The sequence below is a fragment of the Hibiscus syriacus genome, unplaced genomic scaffold, assembly GCF_006381635.1.
Source record: "Hibiscus syriacus cultivar Baekdansim isolate YM2019G1 unplaced genomic scaffold, ASM638163v2 tig00020266_pilon, whole genome shotgun sequence".
In the NCBI taxonomy this organism is placed as follows: domain Eukaryota; kingdom Viridiplantae; phylum Streptophyta; class Magnoliopsida; order Malvales; family Malvaceae; genus Hibiscus; species Hibiscus syriacus.
The window spans coordinates 78859-99620 of record NW_024062484.1 but is presented as its reverse complement, the minus strand read 5'-3'; the positions used below and the strand labels follow the sequence as shown (position 1 = coordinate 99620).

The window sequence follows — 20762 nt, the reverse complement described above, 5'->3', positions numbered from 1 at the left end:
AAGTCTACGAAGCTTGAACAAATGGAAGATTTCAGAGAACTGAAACAAAAGTGTTCTAAAGAGTTTAGCAAGTAACTATGCTAGTTGTGTCATTTTGTTCGCCTCCGATTAAAATGCCAAATCAAGAAAGAGGGGTATGTCATTACCTTCACGAGGACCAATGGATGAAACACACCTTAGAATTTAGGTAGCCAACCTCTAAACACACCTGTCGATCTTGATATTTGTCAAAGATTTGTAGCTATCAAAGATTAAAAGAGTATTTGATTTTTGATATTCAATGAATTTATATTTTTGTGATTTGTCAATTGTGAAACCTAGAAAGGGGCAATATTGTCAAATCTTTGATTAAATGTCTTTCAGAACTCATCCAATTGATATTTTCAAACTTTTGAAAATAAAAGAAGGAGAAAAACATTTCCAAACAAGATAATCTCTCTGGAGGCATATCTTGGTATTCGACAAATATCTCTCCGAAGCTCAAGATCGAAGCTGGGGCAAGAGAAGACAAATTTGTGGGGCAAATTTGATGGGGCAAATAAAACAATTGGTCTCAGGTCAAGGTTTGTAAAAGTACACCATGGTGGAAATGAAGACAAACGGAATCAATGATATGATAGAGTGAAGACTGCTCTCGCAACCATTCTCCTTTCAGCTCGAGAAAAAACATACATCAACATATATGTACATACATACATACACTAACATACATGTTACATAAGTTTGCATCTTTGCATCAAACGTTTATCATCATATGTATTAAAGACATTTTTCTCCTCACTTGAGCACAAAAAAAAAATCATCAAATAAATTTCATATTGACATCTATCATAACATCCAAGATAGTTAGTCAAAAATGCATCATTCTGATCTTTTCAGGAAATAAGAGCTCAGAAATAACCAGATGTTTTCAACTTGAAAGAACAATGCAATCCACATATTTGGCTTCCTGAAGTCAACAATCAGATCTTCTGAAGACGTTTCCTCAACATGCAGGAATCAATAGACAAACTTTGAGCTATTGAGATTATTTTCTTTAAAAAAAATAAATAAAGTGTCGTCTCACTAGAGATAGTTTTCTTAAAAACAAATTTTATTTTGTCTCGCTTGAGACAATTTTCTCTTTAAAACAAATTATGTCTCGCTTGAGACATTTTTCCATAAATTTTGAGAATTTTAAAACAAATTGCGTCTCGCTTGAGACATTTTTCCTTTGAGATACAAATTTTGAATTTGATTCACTTAAAACAAAATTAATCTCACCTTAGATTGTTGTTTCTTTCAAAACAAATTTCGTCTCGCTTGAGACCTTTTCCCTTTGAGATCCAAATTTCGAATTTGTTTCACATTAAACAAAGTTGATCTCACTTGAGATCGTTTTCTCAAAAACAAACTTTGTCTCGCTTGAGACAATTTCTCTAAAAGCAAATTTTGTCCCATTTGAGACTATATCTTAAAGCAAATTTCGCTTGAGACATCATTTTCTCTCATAATACAAATTTCAAGGTTGTTGTACTTAAAGCAAAATTAATATCACTTGAGATTTTCAAAGCTGATTTGTCTCGCACGAGACAGTTTCCCCTTTAAACAAATCCTGAAATTGTTTCATTTGAAACAAAATAAACACTTTTGAAGACACCTTTGAGATTATTTCCATATAAACAAAATCGACAATATTTGAATCTTTTAAAACGATTTTTTATCTCTTAAAGACAATTTCTTTTGAGGAAAAAATCTTTGAGTTTGTTCCTCTTGAAAAAATCTTTGAGTTTGCTCATTTTGAATAAAAATCTTTGAGATTGTTTCTTTTGAAACAAAAATCTTTGAGTTTGTTTCTTTGGAAACAAAATTTTGTCTCTCTTAAGACAATTTCTTTTGAAACAAAAATCTTTGAGTTTGTTTCTTTGGAAACAAAATTTTGTCTCTCTTAAGATAATTTCTTTTGAAACAAAAATCTTTGAGTTTGTTTCTTTGGAAACAAAATTTTGTCTCTCTTAAGATAATTTCTTTTGAAACAAAAATCTTTGAGTCTGTTTCTTTGGGAACAAAATTTTGTCTCTTTTAAGATAATTCCTTTTGAAACAAAAATCTTTGAGTCTGTTTCTTTGGAAACAAAATTTTGTCTCTCTTAAGATAATTTCTTTTGAAACAAAAAGCTTTGAATCTGTTTCTCTTAAAATGAATTTTGTATCTCTTGAGACCGTTTCTTTTGAAGTAAATCTTTGAATATGTTCATTTTGAAAATCTTTGAGTTTGTTTCTCTTAACAAAATCATCTTTGAGTCTATTTTTTAAAAACAAATGTTGTCTCTCTTGAGACAGTTTCTAATTAAAAACTAACTTTTGAGATTGTTTCATTTGAAACAAATTTGGTCTTACTTAAGATGTAATCTATCATTTGAATCTGTTTCCATTGAAACAAAACAAACAAAGTCTTTGAGTATGTTTTTCTTGAAACAAAAACATCTTTGAGTTTGTTTCTCTCGAAACACTGATCTTTGAGATCAATTCCCTTTAAACGAATTTTGTCTCATTTGAGACAGTTTCCCTTTAAACGTCGTCTTTGAGTCGTTTCCCTTAAAACGAATTTTGTCTCTTTTGAGACAGTTGCTTTTAAAAATATCATCTTTGAGTTTATTTTTCTTGAAACAAATCTTTAATTTGGTTTCTCTTGAAACCATAACTCCTAAAGATGGCCAGCCGTCCTCATCATGTAGGAACCGTGTCATCCCCAGACCAGATCTCTTCATCACGTATGAGCCGTGTCAACCATAGATAACCAGCCGTCCTCATCACGTAGGAACCGTGTTATCACCTTTAGATGGCCAGAACTCTTCATCACGTATGAGCCGTGTCATTTCCCAGACCAGATCTCTTCATCACGTATGAGCCGTGTCAACCATAGATAACCAGCCGTCCTCATCACGTAGGAACCGTGTTATCATCCCTAAAGATGGCCAAGAACTCTTCATCACGTATGAGCAGTGTCATCCCCTGACCAGATCTCCTCATCACGTAGGAGCCGTGTCACCCTTAGACGACCAGACCTCTTCATTGCGTATGAGCAGTGTCGTCCCCACCAACAAAACTATCCATTTTTTTTAAAACCAAAAAGAGGAGAACCAGACAAAAACGTGTTTTCTTGTCGTCTTTGCCCTATTCTTGTTAACACAAGAATGTGCAAAGAGGGGCAGCTGTAGACACCCATTTTTGCCCGGGTCTTTTTTTAATATTATTATTATTATCGTTATATTATTATTAATACTATTATTATTATTATTAATTTACATGTTACAATTTTTGTAGGCTTCACAATCTGACCCCAAACACCAAGCCCACCAGGAGACCCAAACACCAGACATGCTCAGATTGGACCCGAATCAACCCGGTTCAACAACCCAGACCCGACTCGAGACGAATAGGGTTTTATAACCCTAACCCTAGCTGTTACCGCCTCCTCTTATTGCTCCTACCTCCGACAGCCTCTGACGCCGGCCACCTACCGAACAGTGATAGATGTCCATCAAACAGAGATTAGAATCATATCATTCAGTCAGACAATCCAAGAAAAATAATGAAATCTCCTAGAAGCATAGGAAATCATTTCCTATTAGATCTATCAGACACCAAACGCATGCAAAGATAAAACAGAAGGCAATGGGGATTTGAGGGGGGGATTTTTTTTTAGAGAACGGAGACAGAGAGGATTCGAAACCACAAAAAAAAATAAAGAAAAATATAGAGAGAGGTGTCTCACCGTGGTTCAAAGCCGTGGAATCCCGAGGGCCGCCATATGCTCGGTTTCTTTCGAAGGTAACATATTAGATTTAGCGGTTTAGGATTATTTTTAGGCTAAAAGGGTTCGAGTTTTGAAGTGGGGAGGAAGAGAGAAAGCTTTTGAGTGTTTTTCCCTCTTTTCGGCCGAGCGCCGCCGGGTCTCCACCGTGGTTGTTGCCGTCCAGGATTATCCCTTTCGTCCCCGATGAGGGAACTTGAGAGAGTCCTCTGGTTTTGGAGACATGAAACAAATGAGAAGGCTGATGAAAAATAAGCCTTGGATTTGGGTAAATACCCAAGTCAAAACGCAGTCGTTTTGCCTCCCCAACCTCATCCGTGTTTTTGATTTATTGGAATAACTACACTTTTAATCCCTGTGGCTTTGTAAACTTACGCGCGTTTCTTCAAGGTTTGGGGGGTAAATCATAGTTTAGGTCCCTCCTGGTTTGTAACATCTCGTTGTAGCCATTAATGGAATCTCATAATATTTTATTTTGGGCATTTATATTTTCCTTTTTATATTTTAGTCCTATTTATATTAGTATTTTGTATGTTTAAATATTTAGATTTTAGCTGTTAATCTTGTGTATTATTCATTTTGGTCATCATATTATGTTTCTATTTGTTTCATTTTTGATATAATATTTGCTCACATTTCGTTTTAATCACTATTTGTTCACTAATATGTTTAGGGTAAATAATTTGTTTTGAGCCCTGATTTGTGAATGAGCTCATCCTAGTCCCTATTTGGTTATTGATGTCTTTGATGATTTTTGATTTCGTAAGGTAGTTTTGTTAACTTTCTTTTTAGTCCCTAGTTGTTGGCATATTGCTTTTATTTTTATTTTTATTTTAATTTGACCACTAACTTATGATACTTTCATTTTGGTCACTAGATTTATGGTTAATCACGATTTAGATACCTATCTTTACCATGTTGTTCATTATAGTCACCAGGAGGTTCATGTTATTTGTTTATTCTGATATTGACATTCTGTTTTATTGTGTTTCAATTTGGTCACTATGTATACTATTTTGCTTATTATGAATTCAACTACTGATTTTATTCTTTTCATTTTAGCCACTGATTGATCATGTTTTTTATTTTTTTTAATTCTGCTTGTATATTTCGATTTATGCATTTTAGTTACTTGTCTATAAAGTTTATTTATTTTATGTTATTTGTATGTCATATTTTCTTGTATATATTTTAACCTATGCTATAATATTTATGTACATATATCATGTTTCAAATATATTAATTTATTTTATTTTATTTCATACGCATGTTGTATCATATACATTTATATACTTATTAATTTAATTTAATTTTTCCCTTTGTATATTCATGTATGAAAATATATTATTAATGTTTATTCCATTTTATTCAATGTGATTACATATGACTAATTTTTCAAGAACGCGAATTTGTAGAACGGGCGTGGAAAGTACTACTTGGTCGAAGTGGTACAATCCAATACGACATTCGAACAAATACGAACTTAAAATAAATCCATTTTCTTTACTAATTAATTTATTTTAATGATGCTATGTGTGTTTTTAATTTACTCTTTATTTCCTTTTATTCGAATGCAAATGTTAATTTTATTTATATTCGATTCGCATATTTATCAATGAGAGAATATTTTTTTTATTGACAAGAAATAGTCGAGTTAGTTTTTCCGATGGAGGATTACTAATTTTGATATTTCTTTTCAAGTTAAAGAATTTTCTGTAAATAATTTATTCGAAGTAAATTAATTAAATTTCAATAAATGGATCACATTTTAATTATCGATGCGATTTATAGTTTCCACCATCACGACGATATGTAAGCGACACAGTACCAATTTTTGGGCGTTGTAGGGTGTTAGTCCTTCCCTACACGTAATAGACTCCCGAACCTGTTTAAATAAATCTTTGGTAAACACAGACCAGTTTTTATCTTAAAAACGATTTTTTCTTAAAGTTGTTTTTAAAATACGTTTTTAGGTATTCGACCTACCTAACCCAAAGGCCGATGGCGACTCCCTTTCGATTTAATTCAAATTAATTCCAAATCACCAATTTTTCCAAATTAAAGTCATAATCGTTTTTTAAAATAATATTTACTTGTTTTACGGAAAATGGTTATGACAAAACATATAAATTGCAACACAACTATTTAAAAACTATCCTCCTTCAGTTTTCTTAAAGCATTTTTTACTGCTCTACAATTTTCCATAACAACTCTAACAAGCATTTCTGAGCGAGATGGACATCATCTCTGCAAGACGAATTTATCATATTGGCAGTTATACTTATATCTTTCTATAAGTAAAAAAAAAACCGCTTCTCTTATACTCAATATAGAGGACTGGGCAAGTAACAACCACACCACACCCATATGGTTAACAACTTTCATTTTCTTTTGTACTTCTTCCTTAGGGGAAGAAAATTATTTAAAAACGTCAACCGTTGAGGGTCAAATACAAATTTGGCATCAATAAGGCCTTGACTCAATGGTAAGGTTGAAGCCCTGGGAATCATGTGCAGGGCCTTAGTCCAGACTTTATTTTTATTTGTCCCACCATTTCTGGTTATTAGTACGGTTACTGTGATAGTTATTTGGATATGTATTATTTGTATTTGTGATTGAACTTGCAACTTAAAAAAAAAAACCCACTTTCCCCCAAATTTAACAAGCTAGTTAAAGCCACTAACACTTCAGCATAGAACAAATGGATCAAGGCAAGAGAAGGATACCTCATGTCAGCTATACGTTTTAACACTACTTCCGCTACATCTAGTGCATCAATAATAGAATCAGTGGCTGTCAGGGTTTCCTGAGTTCTCGTCCCTGCTAATGCAACAGCTCCCTCCACTGGAAGTTCTTCCTTCAGTATATGTCTGTCTTCAAAAGTATTGTCAATGTCAGCCTCGAAGATTTCTTCCAATCTTTTCTCTCTTTCTTCCTGCACATTCAAGCAGGATTGAATACAAAAGAAGAAAATCCATCTAAATGTAATCACAACTGCAGTAGAAGAACTAGCTTAACAATGGCATTCCCCTCCTGAGCCAAGAACTTCTCTATTGGAACACAGAAAAACATTTTGAAAATACCTCAATAAAAAAAGGCTCCTCAGTACGATCCCAACGGCAAATGGACCGGTCATGAGATCCTGTAACAACAAAGTCACCACGGTTGCTAATTGCAAGGCACCAAACATCTGCATGATGTCCCTCAAGCGTTAAAAGGAATTCAAACTTATCAGCGTCCCACTACTTTATAAGGCGATCTTTCCCAGCACTGAACATGTAATGCGTGTTGTGGACAAACTGAACTGCCATAACACTGAAAAAATACCTAATCAGATTTGGCGATTCAAAGGTTCAACAAAATTACATAAACAATTAGTATTAAGAAACCTTCTGCATTCCATAGTTATTAAAATCTTACAAAACCTGTCAGCATGAGCAAAGATGGATTTGTGGCAATCACCAAAATCCAAGCCCCAAATCCTCAAATTCTTGTCTGCGGATCCAGTTACAATTAAATCTCCATCTGATGAAATATCCATACATAGGACAGGAAGTTTGTGTCCGTACAAGGAAAGGAAAATTTTGAGTGAGTCCATAAAAAGAATATGCATAAAAAGGGAAAAGAAAATCATTATTATCACAATAGGCTCATAGTAATGCAATACAAGCTGACTTGCACGTCCTAATTGATAATAGGATACCACAATAACCTACGTGATACGTCCTAATTGATGATAGGATACCACAATATCCTACGTGATATTATGAAGTCCAATTGGAGAGATATTCAGTTGGTTAAACTTTATTTTTTCAATCAGAAGCTTCTACCAGAACAAGCTTAGAGAGAAGGAATCTGGAAACAAACATCTTTGAAATCAACAGATTCAATTTGCACATTCAAGTCAATAAGACACGATTAGTGCAGTGGCATATGGATGCAAGGTCACATCTAACGCCCATATAAATCATGAGACGTAAAAGGTTCTAAACAGAGGGTTGAAGACATTGACCAAAAGTGAGATGGAAGGAAAGGCCAATTATATAAATCAACTTTGTGCTTTACAAGTTGAGCAGGAAATTGCATGATGTGTCCAATTACAAATTATAGTAAAACAATAACAGAATAAATTCACCAAGCCAACCAACAGTGGACAAATTAAAATTCAAAACAGAGAAGGATAAGTCGATCATTCCTACCTTTATAGTGCAATCCAACAATGCAACAGCAACATATTTAGCATCTGGACTAACAGCAACCACTAAAACATCATCATTCATTTTCATAGTCCTTACATTTGATATAGTAAGGCTTTTGGAATCCTGAATATCAACAAGGCCAATCTAGCATCACTCATGAGTTAACTCAGCATGAAAATTACATTTGTAATAAAGGATGAGTTGCACAGTCCACTACATATTATATCAAGGCAGGGCTACACAAGCTGAGTTGGAGAAAATAAACAAAATAGATATAGATACAAGAAAACTTTAAGTAGGTTGTGAAGGTATGAGGAACACACTTAACCAGGCTTTTGCTTGATCTGGTATTCCCAGAACTTAACATCATGGTCTGCACTGCCGGTAACAAAACCATTTTCATTTGAAACGGTAGCAATTGCCCTCACAGAGCCACTATGAGCTTCAACTTCACTGGAAGTACCACTACCAATGTCAATAATTTCAATTTTCCCATCTTTAGTGCCAACCATTGCATATTTGTTATGGGGTACAATTATACCACAGAGTCCAAAACCAGAATCAATTGTTTGAAGGCAAGAACCAGTACTTGGATTCCAAATCTTCACAGCATTGTGACTGGTTGACATCAAAAGACTATTGTCTGAAATAAGTGTGACACTTCTAACATCAGAACGGTGTCCTTGAAACTCAATAGCAAGTGTTCTCGTACTTGCACTACTTTCAATTGAATAAAATTCCAGTAAGTTATTATTCAAAGACAATGCTAGACTACCTAGTGAACTCTTTGCAGTGACTGGACAGAAAGAGATGGAACAGATCTTTTTGCTGGCTAGAATAGTCTGAAGAAGCTTAAAAACATCAGGAACTGTAACGACTAAGATATTCCCAGCTTCTTCAATATCAAGATTTGCTTCTACATTTTCAGTTACTTCAACTTCCATTTTTGCAGACTTCTTATCTTTCTTCCTATTAAGTCTTCGTTTTGCTTTGTGATTGGATTCAACTTCATCCAGTACACGGAACATTTCAACTGTTTTTCCAGCTACTTGACAAGCAAGCAAATTTCCATACTTGCTAAATCTCACAGTTGCAACCATATCCTTACTTTGTCGCTTAATTTAACCAAAGGGCTTTAGAACTTCCCACTTATTTTGAGTAAATGAGTCACTATCATTCCCAGTTTCAGCCCCATTTAAATTCACCATAGATTCTCCACTCTCAAGCTTTACATTGTAGAATCTGAGTTCAAGATCTGCTAAACCGGTGACCAAGTATCTTGCATCAGGGTCAACATCAATTGACCAAATTTCACTATGATGGCCACTGACTATTTGCATACAATGCTTAGTTTCAAGATCCCATACTCTCAAAAATTTATCCTTGGAATAACTAACAAGTTTTTTTACCAGAATCAAGGAAAAAAAAGGTCTTATCTGCAAGTCACAAAATATAAAGAGATTAAAGCATATACAAATAACAAATGTCACGATAATTTCTCAACTTCAATAGAAAATTTTACAAATGACAAACCTGATCACGATGCCCACGAAGGCGAAAAAGACCTATCTCACCAACAACATCCCACAATATAATATTGTTAGAAATCCTTAAATTAAGGAGATTCTCTATCTTAGTTCTAGGAATTTCTTTGTAAATATTAGTCATAATCTAATTACTAATATTTAGGGATAGGTTAATTATTAGAGATTATTTCCTTTTTATTCTTTTTTTGTTATGTTAAAAAGGGTGTATTCCTATTAGAAGAAATAAGACTTTTTTTCTTCCTAAATATGTTCATGGTATCAGAGCCAGAGGATTCATTTGATCCTATTCATTTGTTTCTCATCTCTCTTCCTAAATAATTATTTTCCTTCTCTCATGGGTGATATCCATGAAACCCTCTCTGAGACTGAGATCTCACAAATTACTCAAAATCACAGCCATGAAATACCTCAAACTGACCTTAACTCCTCTCTTACAATCACAAATCATCGATTAGATGAAAAAGAATTTCTTGTAATGATCACAATCTGTCCTTATGGTTCTTCATGGTGGAGGAAATATTGGGTACATCAATGTAGACATTCCCTGACCAGCATCGACAGAATATGGTTATGCAACTTGGGAGCTTAACAACTCAATGATCATGGCTCATGGCTTGGCTTATAAATTTGATGGAAGGTAATATAAATCGAACTTACCTTTTTTCAAAACTGCCAAAGAAATGTGGGATGCAATTAAGGAGAATTACTTGGATCTTGGAAATGCTTCTCAAGTATTCGAGATCAAATTAAAGTTGAAAGATATTCGGCAAGGAGCACTTGAAGTCACTCAATATTACAACAACCTAAAGATCTTATGGCAGGAATTGGACATGTATTATGAAGTTGATTGGGGAAAGGGCTCGGAACAGACCAAGTTCATGGATCATATTAACAAAAAACGTCTCTATGAGTTCCTAGCGGGACTAAATCGTGATCTTGATGAGGTCCAAGGACGAATACTAGGCAGAACCACACTACCAACCATTCGAGAAGCATTTGTTGAAGTAAGGAGGGAAGAGAAACATCGTCTTATTATGTTGGGAGATACAAGAGAACTAAAACCTTTGACCACAACTGGTCATCGTCCTTCCGAGAACACTGGTCTTATTTCGAAAGGCCCACAGTCTCAAAGGTACAAGGCTGGAATTGATTCTGGTTCAAATAGATCATGGTGTAGCCACTGTAACCGGGTTGGACATACCAAGGATAAATGCTTTCAACTCCATGGTTATCCTGGAAAAAATCTAAAAGAAAACAAGGCAACAATGATATCTACTACTGAATAAGATGTCCAGGATGTTCGGTTAACCAAAACTCAACTTGAGGCTCTTCATAAACTCTTCGGGTCTCCTACAGCCAGTGGTCACTAGTTATTCAAGGTACTGCCTTAAATACTACACATGAACCCATTTGGATACTATATTCGGGTGCATCCAACCACATGACAGGTAATCTAAGTTTGTTTCACACATATTTACCTTGTCATAATCACTCCCGGATTCGCATAGCTGATGGATCTTACTCGCCGATGGCTGGAATTGGAACAATTAGACTTATTGAAAATTTTTCCATTGATAAAGTTTTATATGTTCCAAATCTTTCTTTTAATTTACTCTCAATTAGCAAGCTTACCAAGGATGAGAAAGTACTTGCTGAATTTTCTGCTTTCGGTTGTGTGGTTTAGGAACAGGAATCGGGGAAGATGATTGGCACTGCTAAAGTTGATGATGCTTATATATTTGGAATAAAAATAGTTCACAAGAAGGGATGTCCTTATCTACATCGAAAGAAGAATCTATCATGCTATGGCACCGTAGACTAGAACACCCTAATTTTATGTACTTGAAGAAATTGTTTCCTCTACTATTTCTAAATAAGAAAATAAGTTCATTGAATTGTGAAGTTTGCCAACTGTCTAAACATACCCGTGCCCCTTATCCTTTGAAACATTATGTTCAAATTCAACCTTTCTCTTTAATCCACAATGATCTATGGGGAGTTAGTCGAATAAAAAAGGTCACAGGGGCTAGGTGGTTCATAACATTCATTGATGACCACACTAGAGTTTGTTGGGTCTATCTCCAAAAAAAATGAAGTCTCTAGAGTCTTTCAAAGTTTTCATTCAATGATTCAAACTCAGTTCAATTCCAAAATTCACACCCTTAGAACTGATAATAGGAGAGAGTACTTTAATTATATCTTAAGCCCTTATCTTTCTGAGCAAGGAATCATAAACCAGAGTTGTTGTATCGACACCCCTCAACAAAATAGAGTTTCTGAGAGGAAAAACAGACACCTTGTAGCCGTGGCTCGTGCTCTTATGTTTACTATGGGAGTACCGAAGTATTTATGGGGGAGAAGCTGTTCTAACTGCTTATTATCTTATAAACCGACTCCCATCAAAGGTATTAAACTTTCAAACACATTTACATACTCTTCAAAAAAATTCCCTTGTTTCGTGTTCCAAATCTCCCAACCAAAACTTTCGGTTGCAAAACATTTGTCCACAATCACTAACCTAACTTATCTAAACTTTATCCTAGATCCCACACTTGTGTCTTTCTTGGATGCTCACCTACACAAAAGGGGTACAATTGTTATTCTGAAACCCTACGCCGGATGTTTGTGTCCCTTGATGTTACTTTCTTCAAAAATAAGCCATATTTTTAGCCTCTCATCTTTAGGGGGAGATATTCAGTGAATATGAGACCTTGAACAACCTTCTCATTATATCTCAAGACCCTATCACTCCTACCACCACTACAAAACCCGCTGAAAATCCTACAACCACTGCTGAAATTCCTATAGCCATTGCTGAAATTCCTATAGCCACTGTAATTCCTGATTTAGACCATGTTTTACTCGACTCCACTATGCAGCAACATGAAACAAGGGTGATTAACCATACTAATGAAGAAAAATAGCTCTCTCCTCCTGAAAAACAACAAGAAAAAACTCGGTAGCTTCATGTATACTCTCGGAAACATCAGCTGCCAGAAACTGAAACAGCAGTGTCAATGCCATCTTCACCTGAGGACTGTCCTGAGGAAGAAGTATCTCCTCATTCACCTTCCATCTATCTTCCAATTGCAGTAAGAAAGGGTACTAGAAGTTTCACTCAACATCTCATTTCTCAGTTTGTATCCTATGGGAACTTGTATAAATCTTAAAATGCCTTTATTTCTAATATTGACTCTGTAGAAACTCCAAAGAACATAGAAGAGGCTCTTAAGCAAACCAAATAGAAGTAAGTCGTGTTGGAAGAAATAAAGGCTCCTGAATACAATGGAACATGGGAAATATCTAAACTACCTATTGGGAAGAAGATCGTGGGTTGTAAGTGGATTTTCACTATGAAATTTAAACCAGATGGGAGCATTGATCGATACAAGGCTAGACTTGTAGCCAGGGGTTTCACTCAAACATATGGGTTGGACTACAAGGAAACATTTGCACCAGTGGCCAAACTAAATACTATTCAAGTACTCTTCTCAATTGATGTCAACTTAGATTGGCCTTTGATCCACTTGGATGTAAAAAATGTTTTTCTCAATGGAGAATTAAACGAAGAAGTCTACATGGATTTTTCGCCCGGATTCGAAGAAAGCAAGGGCCAAGTATGTAAGTTGAAGAAGTCTTTGTATGGAATAAAACAATCCCCTAGGGCTTTGTTTAATCGTTTTGCCAAAGCCATGACGAGTAAACATTATATTCAACGTCAAGCTGATCACACCTTATTCTATAAACATTCGACTAATGGGAAGTGTTGTATTCTTATTATATACGTAGATGACATAATATTGACATGACATGATTCTATTGAAATTGAAAGACTAAAAGAATTCTTAAGTCTTGAGTTTCAACTTAAAGACTTGGGGAATCTCTGATATTTTCTTGGAATGGAGATAGCAAGGTCAAAGTTATTTCAATCTCTCAAAGAAAGTATGTTCTTGATTTACTTTCTGAATTCGGACTATTGGGTTGCAAACCAGCCTAGACTCCCATGGAACCCAACCTTAAATTAGGAACTGATAAGGATAGAAAAGCGGTAGACAATGAGAGATATCAACGGTTAGTGGGAAAACTTATTTATCTTTCTTACACTCATTCAGACATAGCGTTTGGAGTAAGTGTTATTAGTCAATTTATGCATCCTCTTAGGGAGAAACATTTGGAAACTGCCTACAGGATATTGAGATACTTAAAAGGGACTCTTGGTAAGGGGTTGCATTTCAAGAAAAATGTAAATCGAAGCATAGAAGTCTACACTGATGCAGACTGGGCAGGTTTTGTTAATGACAGGCACTCCACAAGTGGATATGGAGAAGTAAAAAGCAGTCGGTTGTGGCATGCAGCGGTGCTGAAGCTGAGTATTGAGTTCTTTCCCAAGGTATATGTGAAGGAATGTGGCTACAACGACTAATGGGAGAACTAAAATTATCCTATACAACACCTATAATATTGAATTGTGACAACCAGGCAGCGGTTAGTATAGCTCGCAACTCTATACACCATGACCGCACCAAGCATATGGAAATTGATCGCCATTTTATTACGGAGAAAATTAAGAAAGGGGAAGTTTGTGTTTCATATCTACTTACTCGACAACAAGTAGCAGATGTGTTAACCAAGAGCTAAAGGATCGAAGAAATTATGGGCAAGCTAGGTTCGATTGACATCTGCACTCCAGCTTGAGCCCGAGTATTGGAAATCCTTAAATTAAGGAGATTCTCTACCTTAGTTCTAGGAATTTCCTTGTAAATATTAGCCATAATCTAATTACTAATTTTTAGGGATAGGCTAATTATTAGAGATTAGTTTATTTTTATTCTTTTTCTGCTATGTTCAAAAGGTGTACTCCAATTAGAAGGAATAGTACTTTTTATTATTCCTAAATCTGTTCAAATATCATTGTATTTACTTCCAGAAGCAAGTAGAGATCCAACCTTATTCTACTTTAAAGCAGTCACAACCTCTTTATGTCCTTTCAATATAGTCTCGAAACTTCCTTTATCACAATCCCAAATCCTTATACTACCATATGCGTAACCACTTGCTACCTGCAATTTAAAATTATTCCCTCGTACTTGTTTCATGAAAATCACTAAAAATCATGAAGAGCTTTAAGACCTAGTTTGGTTGGTACTATTATAGTTCATATGTTTTTAAAAGCTCCTAATTTATCAATGAAAAAAAAACAACATTGGGAATGTATATTATCCACAAAATATCTATTTTCATATCCAAATGAAACTTTCAGGTTTAACTTCAATCAGGGATGGACCAAGGGGTGCTGGGTGTGGTAGCATCCCCAATAAATTTAAAATTTCCTTATATTTTAGGTACTTTCCGTGTATTTTATATGGATTATCTAATTTTGTGCTCCTGAAATTTTATAATTCCGCACTCCTAAAGTTTTAATATAATTTCTTAAGGTCACACCCTTACATAAGTTCTTACATCAATCCCTGACTTCAATTAAAGGTAAGAAATAAAATAAAACGGAACATACACTACAATAAATTATAAAAGAAGAGAAAAAAACCTTTTACCAGTGAAGAAGGGGAGGAGGCGACACAGGAGACGGCGAGAGAGGGGTCGCGAGAGGAAATATGTAATACCCTAATTTAGGGGCTAAATTTTAAGAATTATAAAGTGGTGAATTTAATTGGTATTTTTTGAAAGAAACAGTGGATTAAATTGTAAAATTTCAAAGTTGGCAGACCGTTTTAAGAAGTACAGGAAGTTCAGTGGCTAAACTCATAATTTTACCATTTTTTTAGGAGTTAATATAAACCCCCATTTCCCCAGCAGAAATACACTCATAATTCCTCTCCTGGTTAACAACTTTCAACTCTGATCTACTCGTCGTCCGACCTCCGATCGACGAAATGAAACCATCATTGTGTTCGATGTCGATCGAGGAACAAAACCCCTCAAACCTTTCGTCGTGAATCGTCGCCGTTCGTCGTTAATTTTAGTCGGAAGTATCGTCGGTAATTACTTAATTTCAGTTGGTTTTTCGTCGATTCACGACGATCAGGTCATCTTTTTACGACACCTCCTGCACCATCGTGTTCCTTGTGCCATTCCGAGTCTGTCGGTGTCCTCCTTGTCTCCGTCAGCGGCGGCGCGTGAGGAGTTGAAGCCGTCAAAGTTTCTGACGTTTTAGAATCGAGCTCTCCGCCTTTCAAAATTGTGAACCGAGCTTTGTAAGTGCCTCAAAATTGCTTAAAATAATTTTAAGAAATTTTTCCGGGAATTTTCCGATACCGGGTTACTGTTGACGCGCCACACACGCCACCCTCGAGAGTGGGCATCGTCTGGTGATAATTTTGTAATTAATTTATGTTTGGGTGCTATTTGTGTAAAATTCGGGTGTTAGTTTAGTAAATATTTATAGAATGGGGCTGATTTGGTAATTAATTTCTGTTAGGGTGATATTTGTGTAAAATAGTCGATTGTTGACCGTTGACCGGCGTTAACCACAATTGACCAGAACTTTGACCGGCTTTGACCGGGCATTAAACGACCTTTGACTTCGACCGAATATACCTATCCTGATGTTTTTCGACATCTCAAGTCTGATTCCGCAATCCATTTTTTGAAATTCAGACCCGAAGACCTCGAAATTGCTAGTCAAACCCGTTGACTTTGATTTTGACCGAATATTCCAAATTTTTGAAAAGTCATATTTTATGCTTTCGACGTCCTGAATCCGAAGTCGGTTTTTCTAAATTCGAGCCCGGTAAGCTGTTTTTCACTTATTTATCATCCGTCCCGATTTGTTTGTCAGAATTAAGCCCCGTTTTTTATGAAATGTTTATTGTTATATATCTGAGGAATTATTGGAAGATGATTTAAAGATCGAGGGTGTTTGAATGAAATTTAATGGTCGATCAGTATTACACGGAAATCGAGGTAATACTTTACTACCTCTTTATGTTTTATGGAATATGTTGATATTGGTAAATACATGAATCAGATAATACTGGTCTCATATGTGTAGTTAATTAATTTCTACACTCGATCCAAATACGATAAAAATTCGGTAACTGATTATAGTTCAGATGACTTTTATAAGAAATTGATTGATTGTTAGAATTAAAATTTCAAGTTTTGTGTATAGTGATAAAGGAATCAAATTGGATCTGTAACATATAATTTATTTCATCAAAGGTACTTGGATGGGAAATTATGAGAATATTCCGGTAGGGTAAAATTATAAAAATACCCTTATGTTGTAGGATGACAAGAATTATCCCTTGAAGTTGGCTAAAAACTCTAAAAAGACATATTGATCTGATATAATTACAGATGTGCATAAGAAATGATAGTTTTGTTTAGAAAATTTGGATAACTGGTTTTCAACGCCAAAAAAGGGTTTGCGTAAAATGCTAAAAGTTTGTTAAGGAATAATTTCAAGATCAGAGAATGTTCGGGAAAGAAATTGATCATAGGATCTTTAAATTATAATTATTTTCGTTAAGAACTAATATCAAAATTTTCTAGTTAAGAAATTACGAAAATGCCCTTGAGAGGTAAAATAGTGTGAGTTGACACGAAAGGAGAAAGTACTTTGAGGATTTGTACTTAACTTGATTAAGTAAGAATTTAATTGTTAAGATTCTGTATTTGTACATAAAAATTCATGATATTCCGTTTGTAAAATATGAGAAGGCACTTGACCCGAAAATATTCGAGTAATGAGTAAATACCTGAAGAATAATTTATTGGGGTATTCTGCTGTCATAATTGTTCGAAAGGACTGAAATAAATGATAAGATTGAATTTAATAGTAAGATCGGACAGAAGAAAATGATTAAAATACATTGAATCGGTAAAATGACCAAAATACCCCTGTAATGATATTGACCCAAGTATACCACTAAGCTCATAAATGATGGGATAACCTCGAGCTCTGTAATGATTGGAATAAAAATAAACATCAAAAATGACCAAAATACCCTTATGGCCTATACTAAGTAAATGTCTTGGATTAATTAAGGAATCCAAATAAGCATAGGAATTGGACTACCTTTAAAAGTAATGGAACACAATTTAAGTGAATAGATCAACCCTAAAGCTATGCCAATACCTGAATAGCATAGATATTACTTGAATGTGTGCTCGTCTTCTCAAGTTTGGCTCGATGATAATTTTGGAAGTATTCAGCTCAACTCTAGATCGCATTCAGTACTAAGAATTGGACGTTTGTTTGATAAATCAACTACGAAGACCAAATTGAATGGATCGGAAGTACAATATTTATATAAATTAGGAACGTTTAAATTACTCTGGAAAATCCGAAGTAACTGGAATGGACTTGAATGCTAAATGAACTAAGTAACCTCAATGACTGAGGATTAAGTGATTAGGATAAGCTGGAAATTTGGATGAACTTACATGATGTATTATCCCTATAGATTATGAACCACAAATTAAGTACGTCAGCATTTTATGATATAGTGAAAGCGTGAACATGAAATAAAGACATTGGAAGATTTATTTAGCGATGATTCCGAAGATGATATATGAACTAGAAATTATGGTATTAAAGAGTAAATATCCTGGAAGAACAATGAATTGACCAATCGACAAGCATTAGTTCTAGGAACTATTCATCTAAGAGTTGTTCGATAATTAGATCAAACGACATATTTTGTATAAAGATTCCTGAACACTTTCATAATGCATATGAATCATAGCAGAATTCTAAAGTATCAACCTTAAATGTCAGATTAGATTGGTTAGCAATCAATTCCCTTCAAATTACATGTACCACATGATGATTTTATATGTTTTTAAATGAGTTTCACCGAAATTATTGATTTACTGATTTATGAACCATGGCAACATGTTATATGTTTTCCGATTACGGGTTTTACCGAAAAGAATGAATTATTCTTGATTTATGACATCGTGGAATCTACTGGTTTTATGAACTATGTTTATTTGAAATATGTTATCATGTTTCCTATTTTCATTGGAAAATATGATTTTGATAAATCACATATTGAATATTTTTATGAGACAATACCCGATGTTCTGAATACATTTTATTTTGATATATGATTTACCATATATTTTGATATGGTTTCTGGTTACGGTATTTTTGTACATGATTTCTAAATATGGAACATTTTCATATTTTAATGGATTAATTACCGTTACAGTTTCCCAGGTCCCTTTGCTGTGTGCAAAAGTAAGCCTTACAGTTTCCCAGGTCCCTTTGTTGTGTGCAAAGGTAAGCCTTACAGTTTCCCAGGTCCCTTTGCTGTGTGTAAAGGTAAGCCTTACAGTTTCCCAAGTCCCTTTGTTGTGTGCAAAGGTAAGCCTTACAGTTTCCCCAGGTTCCTTTGTTGTGTGCAAGGGTAAGCCTTACAATTTCCCAGGTTCCTTTGTTGTGTGCAAGGATAAGACCTTATCGTTTTTGCATGCTCCTCTGCTTTGTGCACAGGGTAAATATGTTTTAAACTGCTACTGTTTTAAAAGATATGTATCTTTTCACTGGTTTTACGGGAAAACACTAGATAACCTATTCTGATCTCCTAAACTCAGTCATCCGAAATATTTCTCTGAACTGAAAGCTCATTGTCCGTTACCACCTGAAATATCAGTAAGATCTCTGCTCAGCATAAAAATCTATAAATGTTCGAAAACAATAAGGAAATATATTTATCTGTATATGCACGTTCTTCAGCGTCATCTGGTAGTTCTGTATTACTGAGCTTTCCAAAGCTCACTCTGTTACTCATCTTTTCAGGCTAAAAGAATTGTACCAGTGCAGCTATCGACTTCAGTAAGGGAGTTCTTTCGGTGCTGTTTGCAGAGTATGGTACATGTGATTATGGGGCATGTAATTGTATTTTGTTTTATATACGAGTCTGAAAATCTGTTTTATTTCGAATATTGATAACTTTTATTTTATACTCAAATGATTTTATGAGTTAACAATTTTTAAGAAAAGTTTTAAATTTGCCGCTATTTTTATAGTGGGTCACTTCGGTGGCCCTAATGTGACACTCTAGATCGGATCGGGTTACTCGCAACGGTCTGAGGGGGTTACAAAATAGAAAGAGATAGAGTTTTAGTGTAAAAGCCTTAATAGACGTGCCAAACACCAAGCTTCTCGAGAGTCGGGGCGAGAATGGGCTTGCCTGAGCTGTTGTATGTGATATTCGATTCAAAAGATACAATTACACCGAAGGCAGCCGCCGGCTCATACCTTAGGTAAGATTTCACCATGGCCGCCGCCACTGCTGCTACTTCTTTTGCTCTGGCGGTTTGGCCTTGTTTTAGCTCTTGAGGTTTAACCAATCCAAGGGTTTAAGAAAAGGTGTGTTTCCACCCATTCTCCATCAAATTTCGTGTGTTTTTCTATGGATAGTCAATTATAAATGGGCTAATTTAAAGCCCGATAAAAATAACCCGTTCAATTTTGGGCTTAAAACCATCCTAAATTTCTTTCTTACATCTATATTTTAGGGTAAACTATGTATTTAGTCATCCACCTATTTTTGTGGTTCTTTTTGGTCATCTAACTATTTTTTTAAATCATACCCAAAGCTATGTTTTCTTCCACTTTGATCACCTATTGTTAAAAAATAAACAGAACTGCTAATGTGACAATTTTTATTTTTTTAAATAATGACTGATATTACCTTATGGTGACACACCAACATCACCGTAAACGTTTTAACAACAATGACCAAAATAGAATCAAAATACAATGTCGGATATATTAATTTTTAAAAAAAATAATTAAATGACCAAAACAAAACTTTGAAAATAGGTTAGTGACTAAATACGTAGTTTATCCCTTTTTATCATGTTATATATATATGGGCTATGACCTATTTACATAGTGTAAAACTAAAAAGTTTTACGCCTTTATAGAATCGTTGGATGAGGGGAACAAAAGCTAAGATTAACCGTATAAAATGATAATATATTCCCTAGAAAATAAAACAATGAGTTAATCTCAGCCTTTGATTTTCCGTTATCCAACTATCCTAAAAGGTGTAAAACTTTTTAGTTTTACACTATGTAAATGGATCCTAACTCGTATATATATTCTCACCTATAGTAAAATTCTTAGTTTTACAGTTTTTTAGGGTTGTTGAATGAGGAGAAATCAAAGGCTGAGATTAACCCTTTGTTTTATTCCAATGAATATCTTCTCATTTTCGACTATTAGTCTTAGCATTTGATTTCTCTC

At 34.7% G+C, this 20762-nt stretch overlaps 1 pseudogene; it reads right to left on the bottom strand.

Annotated features, from left to right (window-relative positions):
• LOC120209784 overlaps positions 1-19869 on the bottom strand; it is a 28421-nt pseudogene extending 8552 nt beyond the window's left edge.
• Between the last annotated feature and the right edge of the window lie 893 nt (positions 19870-20762).